The sequence below is a fragment of the Salmo salar genome, chromosome 10 (assembly GCF_965601325.2).
Source record: "Salmo salar chromosome 10, fSalSal1, whole genome shotgun sequence".
Classification (NCBI taxonomy): Eukaryota; Metazoa; Chordata; class Actinopteri; order Salmoniformes; family Salmonidae; genus Salmo; species Salmo salar.
Genome location: NC_138300.1, coordinates 70,737,282 through 70,760,668, shown reverse-complemented (window position 1 = coordinate 70,760,668; position 23,387 = coordinate 70,737,282). Strand labels below are relative to the sequence as shown.

At 41.7% G+C, this 23,387-nt stretch overlaps 1 protein-coding gene across 2 annotated transcripts in view; it reads left to right on the top strand.

Moving 5' to 3' along the window:
* lingo1a (leucine rich repeat and Ig domain containing 1a) overlaps positions 1-23,387 on the top strand; it is a 323,927-nt gene that overhangs the window by 256,066 nt on the left and 44,474 nt on the right. The window contains exon 1 of one of the 2 annotated variants that reach the window (XM_014124062.3): positions 5,536-6,013. The exons of the other annotated variant lie outside the window; for it this stretch is intronic. The gene's annotated coding sequence lies outside the window, so the exon portion shown is untranslated. Of the gene's footprint in view, positions 1-5,535; positions 6,014-23,387 lie in introns of those variants that run through there. 2 annotated transcript variants of the gene reach the window in all.

The window sequence follows — 23,387 nt, the reverse complement described above, 5'->3', positions numbered from 1 at the left end:
AATTAAGAAGATGAGCACTTTACCTGCTGCGTCTTGGTCCAATCCTTACGACGCCTATGACAGTCTCTTTTCCTATGAATTAAGACGCACAAAAATATGTGTCTTTTTACACAAATTAAGCCACACAAAAAAACTCACAAAAACGCACACAATCTGCTGAAATATTTTTTTGTACATATTTGCATGAATTGAGTGTGCTATTGTGTTGATTGGTGACATACTGTGGCACATGCAGTGCTTTTCAAAATGTCAAACAAGTTGCAATGACCTCGAGTAAAAATCTCACATTCAAAACTGTAATATCCTATGCTTCACGGAGTCGTGGCTGAACGACGACACTATCAATATACAGCTTGTGTAACGTGGGTCGTCTAAAGGGGACCAAGGCGCGGCGTGTAAAGTGCTCATATTCCCTTTTATTATTATGAAGACACTTAGAACCAAAAACAACAAAATGACCGATAACAGTTCCGCCAGGTGAACATACACTAAACAGGAAACAACTACCCACAAAACAACATGAGAAACACCCCTACTAAATATGACCTCCAAATAGAGGCAATGAGGAACAGCTGCCTCCAATTGAAGTTCAACCAAATAAACCCCAAACTACAAATCTAACATAGAAATAGAGAACATAGAACCTGAACCTCGGCAAGACGGAGCTGCTCTTCCTCCCGGGGAAGGACTGCCCGTTCCATGATCTCACCATCACGGTTGACAACTCCCTTGTGTCCTCCTCCCAGAGTGCTAAGAACCTTGGCGTGATCCTGGACAACACCCTGTCGTTCTCCACTAACATCAAGGCGGTGACCCGATCCTGTAGGTTCATGCTCTACAACATTCGCAGAGTACGACCCTGCCTCACACAGGAAGCGGCGCAGGTCCTAATCCAGGCACTTGTCATCTCCCGTCTGGATTACTGCAACTCGCTGTTGGCTGGGCTCCCTGCCTGTGCCATTAAACCCCTACAACTCATCCAGAACGCCGCAGCCCGTCTGGTGTTCAACCTTCCCAAGTTCTCTCACGTCACCCCGCTCCTCCGCTCTCTCCACTGGCTTCCAGTTGAAGCTCGCATCCGCTACAAGACCATGGTGATTGCCTACGGAGCTGTGAAGGGAACGGCACCTCCATACCTTCAGGCTCTGATCAGGCCCTACACCCAAACAAGGGCACTGCGTTCATCCACCTCTGGCCTGCTGGCCCCCCTACCTCTGAGGAAGCACAGTTCCCGCTCAGCCCAGTCAAAACTGTTCGCTGCTCTGGCACCCAATGGTGGAACAAGCTCCCTCACGACGCCAGGACAGCGGAGTCAATCACCACCTTCCGGAGACACCTGAAACCCCACTTCTTTAAGGAATACCTAGGATAGGATAAAGTAATCCTTCTAACCCCCCCCCCCCTTTAAAAGATTTAGATGCACGATTGTAAAGTGGTTTTTCCACTGGATATCATAAGGTGAATGCACCAATTTGTAAGTCGCTCTGGATAAGAGCGTCTGCTAAATGACTTAAATGTAAATGTAAATGTAGAACAAACACAAAAAACACCCCCTGTCACGCCCTGACCACTCTACCATAGAAAATAACAACATATATTGGTCAGGACGTAACAGCTTACTGGTTATACGCTGCACCGGCAGGATAGAACAGCAGCGTCTGGTAAGACAAGGGGCGGCGGACTATGTATTTTTGTAAATAACAACTGGTGCACGATATCTAAGGAAGTCTCGAGCTATTGCTCGCCTGGGGTAGAGCATATCATGATAAGCTGTAGACCACACTATCTACCTAGAGAGTTTTCATCTGTATTTTTCGTAGCTGTTTACATACCACCACAGTCAGAGGCTGGCACTAAGACAGCAATGAATGAGCTAATGAGTATTCTGCCATAAGCAAACAAGAAAACGCTCACCCAGAGGCGGCGCTCCTAGTTGCCGGGGACTTTAATGCAGGGAAACTTAAATCCGTTTTACCAAATTTCTATCAGCATAAAAACTCTGGACCACCTTTACTCCACACACAAAGACGTATACAAAGCTCTCCCTTGCCCTCCATTTGGCAAATCTGACCATAATTCTATCCTCCTGATTCCTGCTTACAAGCTAAAATTAAAGCAGGAAGCACCAGTGACTAGATCAATAAAAAAGTGGTCAGATGAAGCAGATGCTAAGCTACAGGACTGTTTTGCTAGCACAGACTGGAATATGTTCTGGGATTCCTCCGATGGCATTGATGAGTACGCCACATCAATCATTGGCTTCATCAATAACTGCATTAATGTCATCCCCACATTGACTGTACGTCCATACCCCAACCAGAAGCCATGGATTACAGGCAACAGCTGCACTGAGCTAAAGGCTAGAGCTGCCGCTTTCAAGGAGCGGGACTCTAACCCAGAAGCTTATAAGAAATTACACCATGCCCTCCGACAAACCATCAAACAGGCAAAGCATCAATTCAGGACTAAGATCGAATCGTACTACACCGGCTCTGACGTTCGTCGGATGTGGCAGGGCTTGTAAACCATTACAGACTACAAAGGGAAGCACAGCCAAGAGCTGCCATGTGACACGAGCCTACGCCAGACGAGCTAAACTACTTCTATGCTCGCTTTGAGGCAAATAACACTGAAACATGCATGAGAGCATCAGCTGTTCCGGAAGACTTTGTGATCACGTTCTCCGCAGCCGACGTAAGACCTTTAAACAGGTCAACATTCACAAGGCAGCAGGGCCAGATGGATTACTAGGACGTGTACTGTGAGCATGCGCTGACCAACTGGCAAGTGTCTTCACTGACATTTTCAACCTCTCCCTGTCCGAGTCTGTAATACCAACATGTTTTAAGCAGACCACCATAGTGCCTGTGCCCAAGAACACTAAGGTAAGCTGCCTAAATGACTACCGAACCGTAGCACTCACGACTGAAGCCATGAAGTGCTTTGAAAGGCTGGTCATGGCTCACATCAACACCATTATCACAGAAACCCTAGACCCACTCCAATTTGCATACCGCCCTAAAAGATCCACAGATGATGCAATCTCTATTGCACTCCACACTGCCCTTTCCCACCTGAGCAAGCCCACATTCTCATCGACGGGGCTGCAGTGGAGCAGTTTGAGAGCTTCACGTTCCTTGGTGTCCACATCACCAACAAACTAGCATGGTCCAAGCACACCAAGACAGTTGTGAAGAGGGCACTTCAAAACCTATTAACCCTCAGGAGACTGAAAAGATTTGGCATGGGTCCTCACAAGGTTCTACAGCTGCACCATCGAGAGCATCCTGACTGGTTGCATCATTGCCTGGTATAGCAACTGCTCGGCCTCTGACTGCAAGACACTACAGAGGGTAGTGCGAACGGCCCAGTACATCACTGGGGCCAAGCGTACTGCCATCCAGGACCTCTATATCAGGTGGAGTTAGGAAGGCTCTAAAAATTGTCAAAGACTCCAGCCACCCTAGTCATAGACTGTTCTCTCTGCTACCACACGGCAAGTGATACCGGAGCACCAAGTCTAGGTCCAAGAGTCTTCTAAATAGCTTCTACCCCCAAGCCATAAGACTCCTGAACATCTAGATATAATGCGATGCTACTGGCGGCAGAGAAGTCAGGCGCAGGAGAGCGGAAACTGATTTACAACGGTTGTGTTTAATAACCATAAACCACCGTCAACAGAACAATAAAATAAATGGGTCAAACAAAACCCGGTATATACCAGCATACCGTGCACAAGCACTACAACAAACAATTATGGACAAGGACATGGGGGGGAACAGAGGGTTAAATACACAACATGTAATTGATGGAATTGGAACCAGGTATGATGGAAGACAAGACAAAACCAATGAAAATTGGATCGGCGATGGCTAGAAGGTCAGTGACGTCGACCGCCGAACGCTGCCCGAACAAGGAGAGGTACCAACTTCGGCGGAAGTCGTGACACTAGTCAAATGGCTACCCAGACTGCTTGCATTGCCCCCCTCCCCCTCTTTTATTCTGCTGCTACTGTATGTTGTTGTCATCTATGCATAGTCACTTTAATAACTCTACCTACACGTACATATTACCTCAACTAACCGGTGCCCCCACACATTGACTCTGTACTGGTACACCCCTGTATATAGTCTCGCTATTGTTGTTTTGCTACTGCTCTTTAATTACTTGTTACTTTTATCTGTATTTTTTTAAACTGCATTGTTGGTTAGGGGCTCGTAAGTAAGCATTTCACTGTAAGGTCTACACCTATGGTATTCGGCGCATGTGACTAATAATATTTGATTTGAAATTAGGGAGAAAAAAAAGGGGTCAAAGTTTAGAAAAAACTAAAAAACATTTAGCCTGCTTTGGTTCTGCCCTATGTGTCTGCGAAGAAAGAAAGAAAGAAAATACATTATATTGAGGAAGACAGGAAAGAAATCATAGAACTGGCTTTACATTTCACTTGAACCATTCACAAACTCTCTTCCCTCATGCTAAAGTTGACTGTTTCTGTCCCCCTCACTGATTTTCAATTCCCATATAGCTGGGAGAGCTGGCGATTTGAAGTTGCAATTAAGTCCAGTCAATGTATTGCTCTGGAAAGCTGAGGCATGTTTCCCCACAGAGTGGTTAAACACTCAGGCCAATGCCTCAAAAAACACCTTGTCCTCAAAGCCAGGGCCTCTTGCCCATGCGTGAACTGATGCTGATGACAATCACATGTAGCTGGGATGCCTTGGTGGCAAAAGCTGCACGCAAGAGGCTGGGGGACACACGGAGGGGAGGAAAAGTATTTTAACACCATGAGACAAGTACATTAGATACATCCAAAATGGTAGCGCACTCTCAACATGAATATAAGTCACAAAGTGTGGGTGAGGCAATGTTGTTAGGCTTTTTCAGTATTATCTGAAAAAGCAAAGGTACTTAATTGCATTAAGTGGAATGGTAAGGTATACGTTGATCAATATATAGATACATAACATTTATTTCAATTGCAGAGACCAATGAGCCATTATATCGTCGTCCTCAACATTATCTGAGAGCATGTGTCATGGCATTTCCAAAATCCCTGTAAATGTTGAGGAGTCAGTGTGTGGATTATTTGAGGCAGACAGTGCCACCAGGTCTTCAAAATAAGTACTGCTTTCTTCACAGAAAAGGCACAGGCTATGGTGCTATTTTTTTGAAACCTATATGTTAAAGACTTAATTATCTTAACATTATTTAAATCAGATACACTACATTCAGGTTCATGGACTAGTATCATCCCTCAGTCTTCAAGTGATGAAGGTTTATTAAAGACCATTGGGTTTACTTGGAGTGCATACCCACTGAGATGAATGAATGGCCCTATAGGCTATGTCTTTATAATCCCATTTAATGAAAACTGCATTACTAAGTGGGGAGTTTTGTGTTTAATCATCAAATCGATGCATCACTCTGGTCGCTCTAAAATAAGTGTGTGTGTGGGATGAATAGGCTAAATCACGTGCAAATTAATATGCGTCAAACATGCGTGAGAACCCTAGATCTACATATACTGTGGTCCGAACAAGGTGCATGCATCAGCATTGTCCCTCCCTCAACTCTGAGGACAAGAAAGCGAACTGCAGCTACAGACGACAGTCACACAATATCCATCTCGAGTCTGGCCGTGCAGACTGCCTCAGGGAGAGAGAACGGTGTTCTTAGGAACGAATGCGTGGGAGTTGCTCACTTCACTCGCCTCCTTTTCCTAGTGGACGATAGAAGGCGCATTGGGAGCCCCTTTCCGACCGAGGGATAGCGAGCTGGCGGAGAGAGGAACCAGTGCGTCGTCCGTAGACAGAAGAACAGGGCAGTTCCTCCGGACTATCCATTTCTATTAAGTCACAGGCGGTATCGGAATCTTGGGGAACCGTGTTTTTTAAAAATCGTGTCTTTCAAAGCAATGGACTCGAGATAGTGGGTCTCAATTTGCCTTTTTCTTGACAGGGAGTTGCCGTTGGGAGATATGCGTAAGGATGTTTGGAAACAGCAGTAGTAGGTGAGTATCCCTTTAGACTCGCCCGCTGCTATTGCGGTGGTACCAACCTGATCAATTTGGAAAGGACACTCGAAATGGATAACATTTGTATTAATGTTCAATTGATGTCAATAATGAGTACGTTTACATGCATATTAAATAACTCGATATTAAAGAGATTATTGCAGTAGGCCGAGTATGGCATTAGTCATGTAAACACCTACTCTGTTTATCTTAATCAGCGTAAAGTCATATTTGAAGCAAGCATATACCAATTAAAACACCTTGGTTTCTGAGCAATCTTTCGAATTATTAAGACCTGTAACGTTACGTTTCAGTGCTGTATTTGATTTGCGCATGTGCTAGCAAGAGCAGCGCGAGCCTCTTTCTTTTGCCCCAGTGAAGTGAGTTCGGAAAAAATGGAAAGTATGCATCTTAGAAATAGTTTTCACATACAAACTTTATACGTCCGAACAATTATTTTTCACAAAAATAACATGGTCGCTGTGGTAGAACGTTTATTTTGATTGGCGATTTTCTGCATGTATCAAAGTCCCATCAGGTAGTCTGATTTCAGATGTGTGCATGTAAACTGTTTTTTTCGAGAAATCGTTATTCTTGCAAAGCATGTACATGTTTAAATCGAACTGTTAAATTACTATTCACAATTATCCTATTATTGCGTGCATGTAACCATTACTCAGTGGCGGCCAAAAGTCGTGTTTCAGACGGTGCAAGGGGAGACAGAGCAGGGCGGGCTCCCGTTTGCTAGACTGGTGCGTGGGTTTCGAAATATGTATTGTAGCCTATCCAAATCGGTATCCAAATACAGAATGTATTTCAAACAATTTAGATGCGTAAATGCCTCCGTTTTCTTATTACCACAATGCATTAAAATGTGTGGTCATTGTGAAAACGTACACCTGACTATGATTAATTAAATTGCCTTTAATAATGTTCCAATACAATATTTATTATGTACCTGATTTATAGAGACTGAAAGCTGAATGTTGTAAGTTTCCCTGACAATAATAAGGAATTTGAGTAGGCAGTAGGCTATAAATAATAGAGATATTCACATCCTCTTCAGGTGAATTACCAAACCATTAATGTGCTAATTCGAGTGTAGTAACCTTTTCTAATTAATCTGGTGTACTTGTAGGTATGATTGAGATCATTAAGACTATACTCTCTAGATAGACTACTGAAAAAGGGGTACCAGTTGGTGATTCAGGACATGTATTTCTCTCTCCCTCCCTCCATCTCTCTTTCTCTTCTCTCTCTGTGTGTGTGTTCTTGTGTGTGCCATGATAGTGTATGTGTGTGTGTGATCTTTCTGTGTGGCGTATGTGTTATCAGTGAGGATGGTGAAGGATGAGTATATTCAGTATCATAAAAGGTTTCTCGCCTATGCCCGTGAAAATGTATGGATACAACTTAGTCACACTGTGACGCAGGAGTGAGCTTTGTGATCAGTCATATTTTATTTATAGGGAAAAGAGTATTTGAAAAGAGGCAGATGGCTCTCACTACATGAGCAGCATAACAACCACTCATTGTTCTTATGTTGTTGATTTGGTTGGAATAATGACATGTGCATCCAAAATTTGTCTCAATGCTGGTTGCCATAATGTTAGTTGATCAAGTATGCAACTAAAATGTGTTTTTATCCAAGACCATATCTTGCATATTTAACTTGAGCATAATGCTACATTGTTCCTTTGTTGTAGCCTACCTGGATTCCAATGTCTGGTCCCCTTTTTTTTAAACAAATACCAGTTTCCTATTGTCATAACTATACATCATATAAATATTATATCATAAGACTGTGCGATGCTGGTGCCCTTCTGACATTCATAAACTGATGTATTTTGGGTTATAAATAGCCTAAGGGAGGAGAGAAACGGGGATAGCAGCTTCACTGTAGATGTCATCTCGGATAATAAAGCAGCATCCCTGCTATCTGTGAAACACAAGCCATGTAGATGATGGATGCTTGAACTCTGGAGATGTTGGAGACAGTTTAACATCTGCAAGGGTGTGGCAGTGTATATTCTCATTGTTTTCACCAATATTGTTGTTGTTTGTTCCGTAAGAGCTTTTGGTTGTATGCCTATCTGGGCATTAAATCAAGGGGGCTGCTGCTAACCGCAGCTGATAGTAGGCTAAGTGTTATCCGCTTTATCCAATCACCCCGCCTTCATTAAACAAATTAAAGCTTGGCAACCTCGCTGTTGCACTGCCTGTCAATGGCGTTCACCTTTTCACCCCTGATGAAGGATAGACAGATGCAGATTAAATGCCCCAGTGTCTGTGCGTTAGATGTCGACGATGAGTATGACATTTCTCCTCAATAAGGGCTCAGACACACCGATAGCATTTGCTGTCGGAGAGTACTTAGCACGTTTGAACGTAATTTGAGAACCGAGTGCGCAACGATCAACAGCGGGTGGTACGTAAAACACAGGCCGCTGAACGATTGGCAGACCAACTCTAGATTCACATTAGGTGCGAAGTGTGCAAGCCTTAATGCCCAGGAAGCTCCGATTCAAACTCCCATTAAACAGCTCTGCAAGCATTATAATGTCAAAATATGTTTGTTACTCACCATGCGTAGTTTCGCTGAGCACCCAACTATCTTCTTTTACTCCCGTTATGGCCGGTATGTACTTCCAAAAAAGGTAGAAATATTTTTATATCATAAGGAAGTACACACCGGACGTAATGGGAGTAAATGAAGGTAGTTGCTCAGTGAAACTCCATCTTTGGTGAGTAACAAACTTATTTTGACAACATAATGCTTGCAGAGCTGTCTAATGGGAGTTTGAATCAGAGCTTCCTGGGCGTTAGAGAGGAGACACGTCATACTCATTGTCGACATCTCTAATGTACAGATACTGGGGCAACCCAACCCCAAAGCAGATGTTATAATATATTACTGGTTGCTTAATGCCTACCCATATATACTGTACAGTATATTGAGATATACATGGGTAGGCACTTAGCAACCGGCAATAAAGGAATTTTCCTTATAGTATATTTGTTGTGACAAATGCAAAGCTTACACTTAATACCATTAGGTTTTGACATATTTGATGGTTACATTAATGTCTTTATTTGATCAAATACAGTCCGATATTCCCATGTCATACATGCAGTAAACCATACATAATCCCAACATCAAGAGGGGATTATTGCTGCATTATAATCACCTTCATCAGATTTCGCATTTTGACTGGTTGCAATTCAATATGTAACCTGTGTCTAGTACAGAGCCACGTTTTGAGGTTTGGAAAAAACGAAAAACCAGACAGTACAACCTGAAGTACTTACCTACGCCACATAACCTCAAGGTTGGGAAATAAGTGTAGCGTGTAAATAAGACAACATGACTGAAGGCTTGACAACCTACAGTGCAGTACTTAGTTCCACCTAATGACCAGCAGTGCCAGTGAGTCTAATATTGGCTTATGATGTGTTCCAGTGTCGCTGAGAGACACTCATCCTTGGTGTAACGCTGACACCTGCTGTGTTGACAAGGTGTTTATTAGTCCCTGTTGTGAGGCTGTCATTTGGTAATTTCTGTGATGACATAGCACATTATTTTCAGTTGACATAGGGGAGACCAATTAAGTTGTTTACTTGGCCCTTTTCACCCGATGCTACCTCAATGTTGTCAGTGTAATGCCTCAAGGCAAATGCATTGTTAAAAGGACAGTTCGAGGCTGGCACTGAGTTTGTTAGTGGGAGGTGTCTTTTTTATTTGGTTTCCAAACTCCTCTGTTCCTCCGTGTTTGTCCTTGGTAGTCCTCCTTTGAATCTTAGCAGCAGCAGTCTCCTCCGTGTGATTCATTTCAGGACAGCCATATGCAATTTTTCAAGGTCTGCTGGAGTGGTGGTGGCAGTGTTTGTTAAGATGCTGTGTTGCAGTGTTTCATGTTGCCTCAGTTGTGGACTCCAGCAGTGAGCTGCATTTCTCCTTCTGGTGTGAAATCCTCCCGAGCAGCTTGATGTGGATGGTTTGTCTTCAAATGTGTCACTTGGGGAACAGTTGTTTTACTTTGCCTTATCCCTCTCTCCTCTTCTCTCTGCTCAGTCAGGGTTGAACCTCTGTATGATGACATTTATTGTTTCCTTCCATGGCCCTGAGATAAAACTCAGTGACATGTAAAACAGCCAAAGCCTAGTTCTCCCCCTTCACATTTGATGGTGTTTATGAGGCGTCGTAACTAACGTACAATGTTAATACTGTGTGCTTCATGTAGGGGAGAATGGGGTAAGTTGAGCCAAATTGCTTTGTTGAGCCACCCAGTGTGTATAGGAAACCATACACAAAATGTATCTTGACTAAATATTTAGGTCCAAAAAACAGATTTTCACAAAGTCAAGTGAATTTGTGTTATAGGTTTCATGATTCTTGTATCTAAACAAAAAGGAGATTGCTTTGGACATCAGTTGGTGTAAGCTACAATATACGGTCGTAAACCTAGCATGAAATTGCGTCCTTATAGCAGTGTGGGCTAATATAGTGAAAATGTTTGCCTTGTGGTAAGTTGAGCCAATGGCAATGGGGTAAGTTGCCACCATACCCCATAACAATAATGATTACATTTGGTCAGTTTTATGCATAATGGCCCTGATTCCGTTTTGGGTGGAGATCTAATAAATTAAAGTGTGGTGGAGGTGTGTCTACAGATACTATTCTGACCTTGACTTAATTCCACCACCTTTACGCGCAAGGAAACCATGAATAAGGTCTAGCGAACCTACTGGGAAAAGCATCTACTTAATTTTTTTTAGATAGAAGTCACACCAGTCTCCTTGCACTGTAATTTACTAGTCAACGTGATAAGAGCTATTGATAAGAGCTAGGTAAATTAGTCATCTGTTTGGATAAGGGAATTGTAAATATAAATTACACTTGTTTTAGATACATTTTACCTTATAATCGCTGCCGACAAATGTAAAACAGTCATACGGCAGCAAACTGAAGTATATCAACCTTCCCACAGAAAAGTTTATGAAATGCTATTCCATTATGCAGAATTTAATTTGTACTGCCTTTTAACTTGCAGGGATGGGCACTCTCTAATGTCTTCAGTATGGGCTACCTTTGTCTGTTTCCTATTTCTATCATGTTAAATATTAGCCACTATCAGTGTCGACCGTCAGTAAGCATAATAACATATTCAACTGCCAATTTACTGTTAGTTCCCTTCAGTTGGTATAGCCTACATTATCATTCCGTTGTTTTGTTTACCTTCATTCACTTCCTCTGTAAACGGCATCACAGCCATGTGGTTGTTGCTAAGGATTATTAGTAACAAGTGATAATATAAAAAAGACATGTAGGCTAATTAAAACATTATGGAACGCAGACCAAACATTAAGAGTTTGAACCCTTCGTCATCACACAGTTCCATGGTTAGTGCAGGCAATAGATCAGGGTATAGCCTACTATTGTACACTATTATCCCTATCATAATTCTGTGTACACTAATCTTCCAACACTACCATGGGTTAAAGAACTGAATGTGGCAATTTTCAGAATGAATCAAACCACCATTTTTATTCATCAATATATTTAGTGCATAAAGGCTCTCCAAACCTGTTATTTTTTATTCATACATACTTTCCTAACACTAAAATCTGCCTGAATAATCTACAAGATCTGAGTATTTTTAAAGCTACCACTTGGTGTTTAAACGGAGACGAATATGCATATATTTAGAAGGCTTTCTTTCATTGATGCCTAATACATGAATCCGTTCTCTCGATGTAATCTAGTCTGTCGCCAACATTCTAATTAAAGGTCCACTATATTTAAAGGGATGGCTTAAGATAAATGTACTGAAAAGCCTATTTAATGAAAACTCCACAAGAAAATCTGTTGGCCAGCAAGTGGTATGGTTTTCAGCGGTTTAATTTAATCTATTCAGCATGTTCAAGGGAACCACACCTGCAAAGCCCGTTACGCACCTTCTTAAGGTAAGTCTGAATACCACCTACTCAGAAGTGCGTAGGAAATCACACTTTTCCTAAGTCGGAATTGGGCCCAATATGCATAGTAGTATTGCAATTTGTGACCGACCGGCTCGATTCGATCTTATGTAGCAAGATTTGAAATGGTCTTTGTTACATAGGATAAAAGTAGAGACTCAGTGGTAGAAAATGGTATATAATATACTACAGTTGAGGAACAATGGGAAAGTAATTCTGCTTTCATCATCTTGTAAACCCACTTTTGAGAAAATGTCCCTTTAATGTTTTGCTTCACCTACTGGAGAGCTCAGCATTGTTCACACCATCTTAAGCCTTAGCCCCACCCATCTATTTTAGGATTCACATATGAGGCATGTGCTAAACAGAGTGAGTATGGTAGTGTACTAAACAACCAAAGATTAAGACTTAAAGCTAGTTTATACTATGACTATCGACATGTCTGTAGATAGAATGTTCATGATTTCACTGTGACAACTAGTCGCTGTCGTTCTGACAAAGTAATGACCATATCATATAGCTGACAAGGTCTTAGTTTGTATTCATTATTCCAGGAAAATAAACTCACAACAAGATCCTTATTTGCAAGATTACAGAAAATAGCTTACGGTTGTGAGTGTGATGAAATAAAAGCAGGGCATTCTACCGGAGAATGTTAGAACTTGGACACTGTCTCGTTGGCATAACGTTATATCCTAATTTGACTTTGGTGCATGCAGGTCATGTTGTTTTTCACATTACCATCTCTGGTAAACACATACTATATCAAAGCAACATTTATTTGTCACATGCACAGGATACAGAAGGTGTAAACGGTACAGTGAAATGGTTAGTTGCATAGTGGAGTCTTTTGTTTAGACATGTACAGTTGAAGTCGGAAGTTTACATACACTTAGGTTGGAGTCATTAAAACTCGTTTTTCAACCACTCCACAAATTTCTTGTTAACAAACTAAAGTTTTGGCAAGTTGTTTACAGACAGATTATTTCACTTATAATTCACTGTATCACAATTCCAGTGGGCCAGAAGTTTATATACACTAAGTTGACTGTGCCTTTAAACAGCATGGAAAATTCCATAAAATGATGTCATGGCTTTAGAAGCTTCTGATAGGCTAATTGACATCATTTGAGTCAAATGGAGGGGACAAAGATCATACTTTTTGGAGAAATGTGCTCTGGTCTGATGAAACAAAAACTGAACTGTTTGGCCATCATGACCATCGTTATGTTTGGAGGAAAAAGGGGGAGGCTTTCAAGCCGAAGAACACCAGCCCAACCGGGAATTACGAAGGTAGCAGCATCATGTTGTGGGGGTGCTTTGCTGCAGGAGGGACAATACCTGACATTTAATCCTAGTCAAAATGCCCTGTCTTAGGTCAGTTAGTATCACCACTTTATTTTAAGAATGTGAAATGTATAAGTTTACATACACTCAATTAGTATTTGGTAGCATTGCCTTTAAATTGTTTAACTAGGGTCAAACATCCTTGCCCTTCCTTTACTTGCCCTTCCTTTACTCAATACATTCCCAGCTTAATTGCCTCCACCATATATATTCCTCCTACAGATAACCATTAACCTCTGGTGTATACCATAGACTATAGCGCTCAATATTTCAATAGGATACCTGATAATTAACAATATTCCAAGTTTAGCCAGAATTCATCAGAGTGTATGCTCAATTTACCCCATACCCAGGTAAAGTTCTTTATCTGTTATTAACCATTTATTCACATGGCTTTACTTAAATAAAATATTAGTTTTATTTGATGACTTTATTTCAAACTATCAGTCACTTAGAGAATATATTTTTAGACTTGCGATGCAACCAGGGGCGGAAATCCCGGGGGGGACGGGGGGGACACGACCCCCCCATCCTGGGAAAAATATGATTTGTCCCCCCCAATATATCACTGAAACATAACTATGTAATTTAAATAATATTAATAATACGCAATGAAAGCAATTGTGCTGATTATAGACACTTAATAGCGCGTTTTTAAGTTTCAAAAGATTGCGACCCCCCCCCCACCCTTTTCCTCACAATGGTTTGATCCACTGGCAAGGTAACAGAGGGGTCGTGTCTACTGTCTGAAAGGCACTCAATGAACGTAACTGACGTGAGGTTAATCCAGTCAATCGCGCACACACACTAGCTGAATATGCAGAGCTAGCGCGCAAATATTAACTATTAAGCTAGCTAGCACCTATTCCATTTATGTGGCCTCGTCAAAGATGGAATCTTTGCTATCATCAATTTATTCCGAGATCAGCATGCAGATGATGGAAGTTAGTGCTTCAAAGTCCCTGTGATAAGGTTAGCGATAAACTGAAGTCCAAACTGAACAGAACTACACTCTCTTCTACCATTGTCTTAAATATATTTAATGGTCTCGTTGCAAAAGCTAAATTGTCGCAAGGGAACTTTTATTTATTTATTTTATTTAACCCGGGTAGCAAAGATTATAGCAAACACCACTGAAACGGAATTGGTGCTCGCTTGCTTTGCAAATTCAGCTATTGTTGGAAGCCAGCCAATATGAAACAAACTATTAAAATTACAAAAGGTTGCAGCATATGTTGTGTAAATGGTGAACTCATACAGCTGTCAACTCTTGTCATTTTAATCCGTTTCACATTTGCTAGCTACCTTTTAGATCGAAGCCCAAATAGAATGATAAAAGATAAGATGATAGAAGCCCATCTCCTACTGTAAATAACCTACACACTGTGTGTGTGTGTAGCCAGCCAGCCAGGTAGAAAAATGGCAGAAAAATAAAAGACGGACATCAGAGTATTTTTCAGTACACCAAAACGCAAAGTAAGAACCCTAGTAGCCTAATATCTCAAAGACTAGTTGATAAAATGTTCATAAGAAATAAATGAAATTCTAATGGTAATGTTTCACAATGATGTCATTAGGCAGAGCAGGCAACAGATGGCACACAGACAGCAGAGTTGGGGACAGATATGCAGGGACAGATATGCAGGGACAGACTGGCAGAGACGGAGTCTCAGGTAAGTTTGTTGAGTCTTTGTTTGGCAACATTATGAAAGGTTCTCAATTTTTTTTACTTGTAAAATAGGAACATAATTGGAAAATGCCATGGATACCCCCACTCTCAACTTAAACTGGTGACTGAACTAAGATTTGTTAAAGGCAATGGTATTGCTGTTGTGAGTAGTTGTGTAGTTTTGGGTACCGGTAGTTAGGAGTACGGCAAACACCTTATTTCTTTGGTTCCTCAATATACATTTACCATATTACAATGTAGGCTATGTGTTACAGCACTACTTTTGGTGTCCCCCTCAGGAATTGCTCTTGAGAAAATGTAATGTAATTTTCCCCCCCAAAGTTGATATCAGATTTTCGCTCCTGGATGCAACTGCTTTTTATCCCTCTCGATTGAGTGTTCTCTCAGTCTCCATGTTGCGCATTAGATTACGGTCATTGTAGTTAATTACCAAATTACCCCAAAGGTTCTGCGCTAAACTATGTAGAATATTGGCTTGTTGGAAACTACAAGTCCCAACTAAATTGCACAGTTTAGGCTTGATCTGATTTATCTCTACAGAAACTGCACATCGTGCTAACAGAAAAAAAACAGAACAAAATGGAATTCAAATACTTGAACCGACATTGGTCAATTAGTTATTTAACAACCGAAAATAGCTGACATTTCAGTTAATCGCTCAGCACTAGTTGCAACAGTGTTTTTTTGGGAAACAACTCGGATGCAAACAATGCAGTTGAAATGGGATTTATTGCACTTTTTTGTAAATCAGGTTTTTACTTAACGCTATGGAGGTTTTACGGGCCTTGGGCTGAGGCCCCATTTACAGATAATTGTTTTAAAATCTGTAAATGGGATGGGATAATAGTTTCTATATCTGCATATGGGATAATAGTTTCTAAATCTGTATATGGAACCTTAGCCTGAGACCCGTAACAGATTTTGGGGGTTCGTCCGAGATCGAGGAAACAAGACCCAGATCCACTAAACAAAGGCCTACACTACATATCTCTGCTGTCACAGTTGGTCATATGGAGTACATGTTGCCATATTCACATTTGGAGACCATATTGTGGATCTAAAAGCTCTGGCATAATGACTGTGTGTGTTGCAGCTTTTCAGAAGGTTACTCCCGTATGGCTCGTACATAACCACTTTCAGAACAAATCAGTTATATTGTCATTGAGACTGGCAAAAATAGAACAGCCGCTAAATAGAACAAGTACTAATCTTTAAATAAAATGTTCCACTTCAGTGGTAAGAGCCATGTTGAATCACTATTATCTCTATTTGATTTGCCTAGGTGCCTTAAAATGAAAGGACAGTTTTAAGACCGGAGAAAAGGGTTACATCTTGCATAAAGGACAGGACATACTTTATGGGTGATCATGAGGGTATTACAAGACAATGGTGGTAGGTTGCAATCTGAGGCTTTGTTGGCCACTAACTGTTATCTATTCATGGACATACCATTTGTACACTCCAAATGTCTTACACTTATGATATTTACCATTACTCTCCATTTTATTAAACCGGAGGCACATTATGTTGGTGAATTGAAAAAATAAACCAAACCTTGGACTTCTACTTTAACAACATAGTAATGCAGTTTATATGTCAGTGTTGTAATCGATCACAACTGCAGTTCACCGCTCAATCCCCATGTGGTACAATCCCCATGTATTATGTGATGAATTGGAAATGACATACCCAGTTTAATCATCTGTGTTAAACCCTGAGAGTTGTCCATAAGGACCAAAGGAGAGAAGCAGGTCTGTAAGAACCAAATGATAATTGAAATGGACCATGCACTGACTGATTGGATCCTTGAGAAATGCCAGTGGGCATTTGTGAAGTTCAGAGTTACTGCCCATACACATTGTGAACCCTGAGGTAACAGAAAACAATAGCTGCGTGTCTTAAAATGGCACCAGAATTGGATGCCTGACGTTCACTTCAACAGTGATATTTCCAGAAGCTGTTCCTTGCCTCATTTATTCTGCCATTAGGATTAAAGCAAGCAACTTCTTTCCAAGCTCAACTTTTTTCTCCCTGTTGCGTAAATAGGGAGCTGTAGAGAGCGTTCACTCACATTGGATTAGAAAATACTTGATATACACTGAGTGTACAAAACATTACGCTCTTTCCATGACATTTACATTTGACATTTTAGTCATTTAGCAGACACTCTTATCCAGAGCGATTTACAGTAGTGAGTGCATACATTTTCATGCTTTTTTTGTGTATGTGTGCCGTTCAGAGGGTGAATGGGCTAGACAAAATATTTAAGTGCCTTTGAGCGGGGTATGGATGCCAGGCGCATCGGTTTGTGTGTGTCAAGAACTGCATTGCTGCTGGGTCTTTCACACACATTTCAAGAATGGTCCACCACACAAAGGACATCCAGCCAACTTGACACAACTGTGGGAAGCAGCTGCCTGTGCACACCCAACATCCTCCACGTCCTGTGCCATGTAAAATGCATCATTGACGTTCACTCTGTCATCTCGGTCGGTGGTAGGAATAACAGCCTGTCATACAGCACTTGTAGCACACAGGAGGATGCATTATTGTAAAAGGCTGTTGTGGTGGTGTTGGGCGAGGTCTTGGGTCAAGGGTTTTGGAGGTGTGATTGCGCTTACTGTGGCCCTCCGTGGGGGGAAATCAGTATTCAGTGCACAGGGGGCAATCAGTGCCTCGGCCGGCGCCGGCGTTGCCGGGAACAAATTAAACTGCGACACCCATCATTGGAAGGATGTGATGATGGACATGCGTGTCACTCGCCAAATGGGGGGAGCTGTAAATTACATTAAGATGGGCGGTTAACAGCCCAGCGTGGGGTCGCCGTAGGGTTTCCTGCCTCGCTGTGAGAGCAGAGACAACCAGCATCAGCTAGCACCACCTGGGTAAAAGAATAGAAGTAGCTGAGGTAAGCAGCACCCAAATGCAGTTCTGTAATTTGGGTTTGTTTATTTTCTATGGCGGCCATGTTGATATACACTGAGTTTACCAAACATTAGGAACACCGTTCTAATATGTAGTAGTACCCTCCCCTTTTTCCCTCAGAACAGCCTCAATTCATTAGGGGTCATGGAAGGTGTTGAAAGTGTTCCACAGGGATGATGGTCCATGTTGACTCCAATGCTTCCCACAGTTGGGTCAAGTTGGCTGGATGACCTTTCTGTGGTGGACCATTCTTGAAATGTGCGTGAAAGACCCAGCAGCATTGCATTACAAACCAGTGTGCCTGGCACCTACTACCATACCCCTTTCAAAGGCACTTGTCTTGACCATTCACTCTCTGAATGGCACACATACGCAATCCTTGTCTCAATTGTTTCAAGGCTTAAAATGTATTATTTAACCTGTATCCTCCCTTTCATATACAATGATTTGAAGTGGATTTAACAAGTGACATCAGTAAGGAGCTATCACTTGGATTCCCAAACCATAAGACTGCTGAGCAATTTATCAAATGGTCACCCGGACTATTTACATTGACCCCCACTCCTCCACCCCTTTGTTTTTACACTGCTGTTACTCACAGTTTATTATCTATGCATTTTCACTTTACCCCTACCTACATGTGCAAATTATATCGACTAACCTGTACCCCCACACGTTGACTCAGTACCGGTACCCCCTGTATATTAACCTCGTAATTGTGTTACTTTACATTTTTTATCTTAGTTTATTTAGTTAATATTTTCTTAACTCTATTTCTTGAACTGCAATGTTTGGTAAGGGCTTGTAAGTAAGCATTTCACAGTAAGGTCTACACCTGTTGTATTCGGCGCATTTGACAAATAAAATGTGATTCACCTGGTCAGTTTGTCATGGAAAGAACAGGTGTTCTTAATGTTTTGTATACTCAGCAGTATATATTATGGAGCTGTGACAGGGTTCATTATTCATTAAGTTTCGACAGTTTAGGGTTTTAGTGGCCCATTTCTGTTTGAGATAAACTGTACTTTGCATCTGTTTTACACCTGGATCATAGGCATAAGTGAGTTTTCAATGGTTACTACTAGAACAACACTCCAGTGTGACATGCATTTTTCAATGATAATAAGTAGGGGATAAGGGCTAGAGTTGTGTACTGAATCCCAGAAATAATGGCTGTGAAAATATTTTTTATTTTTTATTCAGTCACTAAGAACATTTCACAGTATTGTCAAAGCAAAGATTTTTTTTTATCCTACAAAAGCGACATTGATGCAGGCCTTTTGGTTACCAGCTTTGGATTGATGGAAAAGCTTTTGCTGGATATAAAAAAAGATCCACAGGCTCTTAATGCATACTCTCAAAGCCAATACATTTTTAACCAGATCTAACGTTTTAATGTGTGCCTATCTTTTTAAAGTGAACACATTTTCAATAAGATCCAGACGTCTAACAGAGGCCCCTTTTTTTGTTGCCCCGACTCAGAGAGACATTAATGTCAGTTAATCACATTAGAATTCATTAAAGACGTGCTCTCTGCATTCAACCACCGCCGCTGCATGGAAATGGGCCCTCCCTGATGCTCGAATTACAGCTTCTCAGATAATTCTAATATTTTAATGTGTTTCAAGCCCATTGTCTCTTCAATTCACTGGATCAATGTGGTTGCTTTTAATCGGTCTGTCAACAGGCACAGCCAGTGTATTCATGGTCTGCAATAATGTGGCCTTTTCCAGTGGAACAAAGGAATATCTTGATTTTAGTACTCTAAAAGAGCTGAATTAGAATAGTGTTCATAGCCTTTCATGAGTCTGTGGCTTTGTGGAATGAGCAAGTCAAGAAAAGCAGTTGTGTGTGTTCTCTAAGAAACATCTGTTTTTGCAAATGTCTTAAACAAGAGAAACAACCTGTGCTTTCTTACCAGGCTTCTAATAAGGGTCAGTCAGAAAGAGAAGGAAGGAGAGAGGAAGGGATTGAGAGGAAGGTAGATGGTGGAAGAGATGGAGAGGGTTTCAAAACAGAGTGATAAAGCTATCGATGGAGGGGAAAGTGCAGGAGGAAACAAGAGGTCAGATTTCAGTTTATCGACCAGTCGGGAGGCATGCTCCCATGAGGAGATATCTAGTGGGCATGTACAGTGCATTCGGAAAGTATTCAGACCCCTTCCCTTTTTCCACATTTTGTTACGTTACAGACTTATTCTAAAATTGATGAGGAAATAGATTGTTTAATTTAATCTGAGCTCCCGTGCGGCACAGCGGTTTAAGGCACTGCTTCTCAGTGCAAGAGGCGTCACTACAGTCCCTGGTTCGAATCCAGGCTGTGTCACATCCAGCTGTGATGGCGAGTCCCATAGGGCGGGGTACAATTGGCCCAGCGTCGTCCGGGTTTGGCCGGGGTAGTCCGTCATTTTAAATAAGAATGTGTTCTTAACTGACTTGTCTAGTTAAATAAAGGTGCATGTTATTTTATCTGCTCACAATACCCCATAATGACAAAGCGAAAACAGGTTTTGAAATATTCAGACTCTTTGCAATGAGACTTGAAATTGAGCTCAGGTGCATCCTGTTTCCATTGTGCAACCTTGATATGTTTCTAAAACTTGATTGGAGTCCACCTGTGATACATTAAATTGATTGGACATGATTTGGAAAGGCACACACCTGTCTATATAAGGTCCCACAGTTGACAGTGCATGTCAGAGCAAAAACCAAGCTATGATGTTGAAGGAATTGTACGTAGAGCTCCGAGACAGGATTGTGTTGAGAAACAAATCTGGGGAAGGGTACCAAAAAGTGTCTGCAGCATTGAAGGTCCCTAAGAACACAGTGGCCTCCATATTCTTAAATGGAAGAAGTTTGAAACCACCAAGACTCTTCCTAGAGCTGGCTGCTCAGCCAAACGGAGCAATCAGGGGAGAAGGGCCTTGGTAGAGTTGCCAGACGGAAGCCGCTCCTCAGTAAAAGACACATGACAGCCCGCTTGGAGTTTGTCAAAAGGCACCTAAAGACCATAAGAAACAACATTCTCTGGTCTGATGAAACCAAGATTGAACTATTTGGCCTGAATGCCAAGCGTCACGTCTGGAGGAAACCTGGCACCATTCCTATGGTGAAGCATGGTGGTAGCAGCATCATGCTGTGGGCATGTTTTTCAGCAGCAGGGACTGGGAGACTAGTCAGGGTTGAGGCCAAGATGAACAGAGAAAAGTACAGAGAGATCCTTGATGAAAACCTGCTCCAGAGCACTCAAGACCTCAGACTGGGGTGAAGGTTCACCTTCCAACATGACAACGACACTAAGCACACAGACAAGACAATGCAGGAGTTGCTTCGGGACAAGTCTCTGAATGTCCTTGAGTGACCCAGACTTGAGCCCGCTTGAACATCTCTGGAGAGACCTGAAAATAGTTGTCCATCCAACCTGACAGAGCTTGAGAGGATCTGCAGAAAGGAATGGGAGAAACTCCCCAAGTGCAGGTGTGCCATACCCAAGAAGACTCGAGGCTGTAATCGCTACCAAAGGTGCTTCAACAAAGTACTGAGTAAATGGTTTGAATACTTGCGTAAATGTGATATTTCAGTATTAATTTGCTAAAATTTCAACAAACCTGTTTTTACTTCGTCATTATAGGGTATTGTGTGTTTAAAGAATCAATTTAAACCAGTTTAGAATAAGGCTGTAACGTAACAACATGTTGAAAAAGTCAAGGGGTCTGAATACTTTCCGAATGCACTGTATAATCTGTGACAACTCACAGAACAGAGAGGCATGCCCCTATGGGACTAAATGCCAGTGCATCATGGTGTTGAGATTGTTGGGTTTCATGTTATTTAATGGTGAGAAGCCAAGAGGGGAGACAGTCAGTAAAGTGGAAATAAGTTTTACATATATTTTAGTCATTTTGCAGACGCTCTTATCCAGAGCGACTTAGTGCATTCATCTTAAGATAGCTAGGTGGGACAATCACATATCACAGGCATGATAGTACATTTTTCCTCAAAGTAGCGTCAGAGTGCTGTTTTTTTTCAGACGGGAGTGGACAAGTGACTGGATTAGAACCTGCGCCGCTTCCTGTGTGAGGTAGGGTCATACTCTACGGATGTTGTAGAGCATGAACCTGCAGGAGCGACTCACTGCTGTGATGTTTGCAAAGAACAACAAGGTGTTGTCCAAGGTTCTTTGCACTCTGGGAGGGCGACTGCGGAGTTGTCAACTGTGATGGAGAGGTCTTTGAGCGAGCAGGCCTTCCCTGGGAGGAAGAGCAGCTCCGTCTTGTTGAGCTTGAGGTGGTGGGCTGACATCCAAGTTGAGATATCTGCCAGGCATACAGAGATGCGTGTCACCACCTGTGTGTCATAAAGGGGGAAGGAGAAAAGTAGTTGCGTGTCAGATGCATAGCAGTGATAGGAGAGACCATGTGAGGATATGACAGAGCCAAGTGACTTGGTGTGTAGAGAGAAGAGGAGAGGGCATAGAACCGAGCCCTGGGGGACACCAGTAGTGAGAGTACATGGTGCAGTCCACAGATCTTCTCCACGTCACCTGGTAGGAACGGCCTAGCCAGGTAGGATGCAAGAGTGTCCAGAGCCTGAAGTCTATAGGGGTATCTACCATTTTCGATGAAGGAAATCATGAAAACAACAGTTCTTCCTTCGAAATTAAGAGCCCTTGCAGAACAATTTTTATGTCAAAAAAGAAAAGAGCGTTCAATATTTGATTTTTGGAGAGGTTGGTGTAATGCCAGTCGGCAGAGAGGAGATGGGCAGATGGTTGGTTCATGCTTGTTTTAATTTGACTTACTGCAGTCAAGTGTTATTGCTCTCTGAGTTTCTAAACTATAAGACCTCCTGCAATTCAACTCTTGAATGCACCATAGAAGAAAAATTCTCTGCCACTCTCCACCCAAATTCTCTTAATAGCTAATTGTATGAATGTAATAACATTTGAGGAAATAATTTAATTCATTGAGTAATGATACATTTGATACGCCAACATCCAATATTCCTAAAGAGCATGAGGGATATCATAATTGTTTCCATCTTCTTTTAGGTAATTGAAACTGACTGCTAATCTCTGTTTTCCAGCAAATGAGTAATAGCCCATAATGTGTCGTCTAAAGACCTATTCGTATGGGACTTGTATTACTATAGAGCGTCGGTTATGTTTTAAGCATCCATTTGTTCCCATGTTCTAACAAAAACTGCGTTTAGCACCTTTTAAACAGTAATATCCCTCAAAACACAGGGATGTCGATTCACACGGCATAAGAATTATCACAAGACCTGGGAGGTTGACAAAAAAAGTAGGTTATTCGGGCTGGAATTATTACACTACCACAATGTGAAAATTACTGACCTAGCAGATTTGACGGGATACAAATTACAGATGTGCTGTTTTGTGCTCATACATTTAATTACATTACCTGACCTCAGT